This window comes from Diaphorina citri, unplaced genomic scaffold (assembly GCF_000475195.1).
Source record: "Diaphorina citri unplaced genomic scaffold, Diaci psyllid genome assembly version 1.1 scaffold507, whole genome shotgun sequence".
NCBI lineage: Eukaryota > Metazoa > Arthropoda > Insecta > Hemiptera > Psyllidae > Diaphorina > Diaphorina citri.
Window position 1 is genome coordinate 177646 of NW_007377941.1, and position 5237 is coordinate 182882.

Sequence of the window (5237 nt, forward strand, 5' to 3'; positions counted from 1 at the left end):
TTGAAATATCTCCTAATAACACACTATTTAAGCCACTTGATTGCACATTTTCAAAACACACATTTGGAGAAACCTTAATTTTTAACATATTGCATATTATCGAGGGAAAAAAGCACTTATGATATCAATAGATTAAAATGATGAATCGTTTGGGAGGTTACACGCGCGCTTGGTCAATCGTAAAATTATATTTAATTCATTCAAAAGATTTTGTATTCTGTAAAAAATAGGATGGTTTGATGATAAATAATAAGTTGCCTGAGTGTTAAGTATACAAATAAAACTTAATGATCTTTTATCAAATAAATATTTCCCAGGGGTGGGATTCAAGGGGGAGAAACTTTTTTTGAGTTTTGTCGTGGTACCTATGAGTCGAATCACTTCTGTTTGTACGTTAACACTAATCCTCTGCAAGACATCCATGGAAAACACCTAAAGAAAAAGCTAGGTATGTACTGAAGATGGCCCGGATTTTTAAGCTCAGTTTGGAACAAGCTTAACGCTGTATACAAAAGCCAATTCTGAGGCTTAGGTGTAGGGGCAAACAGCCCCAAAAGATGGGTTAAGCTTGTACGAATCTACGTAAAAAGTACATCCTATACCTGCCTGCCTAATTTTCAATTATTTGAGTGAAATCTGGGCTCTATTCCACGAAAAACGTCGTACCGTTTGTCAATAGATATTTTATGTGAGTGCAGAGTAGCCTGTGTCAAATGTGTCATGCATGCATTGCCTACTCTGCATAACTCATATCACTCATCAGATGGGCGATAAGAGACAGATTACAAGATTTCTCAGTTAAGATATCCAAGAGAGAATTTCAATTATTTGAGTGAAATCTGGGCTCTATTCCACGAAAAACGTCGTACCGTTTGTCAATAGTTCAATAGATATTTTATGTGAGTGCAGAGTAGCCTGTGTCAAATGTGTCATGCATGGAATGCCTACTCTGCATAACTCATATCACTCATCAGATGGGCGATAAGAGACAGATTACAAGATTTCTCAGTTAAGATATCCAAGAGAGAACTTTATTTATAATTGATCCCCTTTGCCAGGCTAGTTAGCTTGGTTCATAACGCGTCTGCCGCGGGTTCGATTCCCGCCCGGGCGGAATTTATTCTGAGTGGCTAATGTTCGTTCTCGGAACGGCTGGCTTTCTCCTGTCCTATCTTCCATCTCTCTTCGATTTCGGGACGATAAGACCTTAGCAGCTACAGTTCCCTCTGTCAAACCTCTCTGAAAAAAAAGAAGAAGAAAAAACTAATAGTTCCCGTTTCAATTCCCCTGCAAAACCGCTCCTGGGATTGTGCACTCTGAAAATGTATAAATAAACAATAGAATGTCTGAGTGACATTTCAGGAGATCGATGGAACAGAGTGAAGTCCGCTCCTAAATATTTAACACTTAAGTGCCTAACGTGTGCATAGTGGGGTAGGTAGGACTCTTTACATATTATGACTTTTTTCAAAACGTTAAAAAATCTTTTAAAATGATAGCGACCACTCACACTCTAGGAAACCTAATGTCGGAAGACTTCAGTGTGAGATGTCTCCAGGATTTTGAGGTGACGTTGCGCAACTACGCGCTACTAAAAGTCGCGCGTCTACGCTTCCAATGTGATACAAGTCTGAAACTTTTGCACTGGCTTTATTTGACCATACAGACGGATCACTGTTGTTAAACAACGTGATGCGTGGTGTAAATATCCCAACTACGCGCTACTAAAAGTCGCGCGTCTACGCTTCCAATCTGATACAAGTCTGAAACTTTTGCACTGGCTTTATTTGACCATACAGACGGATCACTGTTGTTAAACAACGTGATGCGTGGTGTAAATATGGATGGGTGACCGCCAAGACAAAGCTGCTTTTTAATGAAGATGACAGTCGATTTCATCAATCAGCAAAGGTTTTACAATCACTGACTCACAAGCATCAGCTCGGTTGCATTCCTGAAAGCACCTTTACAACTTTCTATTTTTAAAGACTCAAAAGACTGTACTATTTTAATGGTTCAGGGAGAGTTGTATTAAGGATCTGATAAAAACAAATAAAATAACAAATACTAGCATGTATGAGTACTTTAAATTTAAGTTTTTATTGATTGTAGAATTTGTAGACCATGAGAGCACATAGGCATGTGGGTCTTGGTCTTTAACTTCTTTTGGAGACAGTTACATTTTTAAGATTTCGAGGGTAACCACAATTTTGTAGCAGTGGAAACCAAAGACATTTTTCCACAGTTAATTTAAGCAAAGGCATTTTTCCATAGTAAAGAAAGAAAAAAAGTGGGTTTTGGGTACTTGGTACCTTGTGTTTACGTTACGTGGGTGATTACCATACCATAAAATTTATTTACAAATCTGAAAAACAATTATGCGAAAACGCTTCATGAATCATGATTAATGCGTAAGGTATTATAATATATATTCATCATAGCCACTCTTCTAGCCAATAACATAGGAATTACCTATTAGGCTCTTCTAGCCGTAATATATTAATTATTATTAGCTTTAAATTTCAATTTATTTTTGTACGGCTCTTTGTTTCAGGTTGGATATTATTTATGGAAGCTAAATCCTCTTAACTGTATCGGACTTACAACCTGGCAGTAATATTTACTTTTCCAGGAAACAAAAGTCATCATAGCCACTCTTCTAGCCAATAACATAGGAATTACCTATTAGGCTCTTCTAGCCGTAATATATTAATTATTATTAGGCTCATATCGGTTTCAATTAACACCGTCCTCCTTACTTACTCCTGCCTGTGCTTTCAATATTTTAAACTTTCGAGATACTCCAATCATTATCATTATCACCGTGATATTAACCCTTTAGATGTGAACGAAAACGCTTCATGAATCATGATTAATGCGTAAGGTATTATAATATATGCTCCTGGACAAAATTAGCGCACACCTTAAACTTTTCAGGTTTACTTGACCCCTGGTGACCGAGGGTTAATATTGGTATGTTAGATGTGATGTTTTAAATTTTACAAGAAATAATGATATAATTCCATAGGAAAAAATGAAATTAGAAAGGTGCGATTAGCACATCCACTATTAATTCTTTTTTACTTCAATAGCAAAAGTTCGTGGAGGTGCGTTATTTGCAAGGAATCACAAACGGTGCAAATGACACATCCACTATTAAATATTAATTTCTTCAATTAAAAATTCTGATGTTTAGATTTTTTAATTTCCATGTGAGAAACAATAAGCTTTTGATACAAAAAGGGAAACGATTCTTCTCTGTTGTTCTTTTTTTTTTTCAATTCTTTTTTACTTTTTACCTTTCATTTTATTACCTATTTTTTTAGACTTTTTTTCTTTATAGTATAAAATTAGAAAGTGCTTAATCAAGGGGTTAAAGCTGTTGAATTAGGAGCAATGAATATGTGAAAAATGTGCAGTACGCTTTGGTAAGTCACAAGTTTCAAGTCTAGAGAGAACACTTTCCCACGTACAGGGGTGTAGGAAGAGTACAAAGTTCCAAAATTTCCCTCACACCATGGGACTTTTTCTCATAATGATAAAACTCAATATAGGTTATTTTTCTATTTAATCATTCATGGAAATAACGTGTTTAATTTTTTGTGGAAAATAATGAGATTTTTTCCAAATCGACTCCTTCTCCCCCCCTCCCTCACATTACCACCATTAAATGCATACGAAAAGTGTTGTGCAGGGTTTTAATATTATTTCGGTAATTGTATTGTAGTTGAGGAAAGATCTGTTTCCTGTGAAAGTTCAAATATGTAAAAGGTATTAATTTTATTTGTCTTTTAACAGGCCATCCTGCTTCCTTCTTACATTAGGAGTACATATTTAGGATGAATCAAACTGGGTGCAGAATTTCCAGAAACAAATGAGCGAATTTTCTTCACGGGTCAAAATTGGACTAACCATTTTGAGAATTATTAACCGTTTTTAATTTTAATGGTCGAGTAAAAGTTTAGACATCTCTTTGTCTGGTCAGATATTTCAACGCGGATTTCTCTCTTACAAATTTTCCGCACAGTCTCTCGATTTACAAAGCCCATCTTTCCCCTAAGGTTTAAAACCATGATTCCCAGAACAATATACTTTTTTTCTTTGATTAAGACCACCCCTTTTTACCCCCCAGATGAAAACATCTTTCAGCCAATCATAAGCTCCCCTTTTCAGTAACTATTGTTAAAAAATCAGTTGTAAATAAAATTAAATATTAATAGGAGTGTTTAGATCTATTTTCGTGGTACAGTACATGTGTTGACAATAATGTACAGCAACATTTTGCTATCTTGTTCATGATCATAAAAAGGGGGGTCGAAATATAATCAGCTAATGGAAGGGTATGTACTAAGTATATTATAGCTTTTAATCACTTATGAAACTTATAATAGATATTTATCCATAGGGGAATAAAAAAAATATAATAAAATAGACAAATTGAAAAAAAAAAAATGAAAGTAAAAAGTTAACTTGGTGTTAAGGGTTTCATAGACTAACACGGAAAATTATGGTTCATGAATTGCAATAATAGATACCAGAAAAGATAATCCAGAAATAAATTTGCTCTTTGCATCTGATTTGTCTTCTAAATATTATACTGGAAAATAAATTAACAAACTCTGGAGGTTGATGGTTCGAGTTAAAGTCAAGTATGTAGATATGCCAGCAGAGATCGAGAAAAGAGATTTATCACAATAACTAATATAATTTCTAAACAAATATGGGAGTTAAATTTCCTATAATAATACTGTAACTGTAACAAATACCTAGGATGAAATGTTTGTACCTAGAGTACAAACAGACATAATCCAAGGTAGGTATGTAAACACATAAGTACCAGCTGTAAAACCTCTATCAGCCTCAACGATCAACCTCTTTGAGAGATAACGTTATTGGGCGTTCAAAGGTAACACATGGTTGCGGTATTTACATTGGCAATTTCGGAAGTGTGTTACATTGTTTAAGGCCGCCACAAACTGTAAATATGCGGCATAACAAAGGTCAGTGTTGACAGATTGATATACATGTTGCATACAGTCGGTTGAGAAACGAAACGGCATATGAATTTAAACAATAAAAGCAATTGAATTGAATGAAGCACTTTCCAAATACAGGAGAGAAAAATAGGAGTTAGAAAAATCCAACACTGTATACATATATGTAGAAAATAAAACTGTCACCTTTTTCCCGAATGCCTGCTTCTCACGTTTGGCACACCTAGGAGGAGGAGGAGGAGG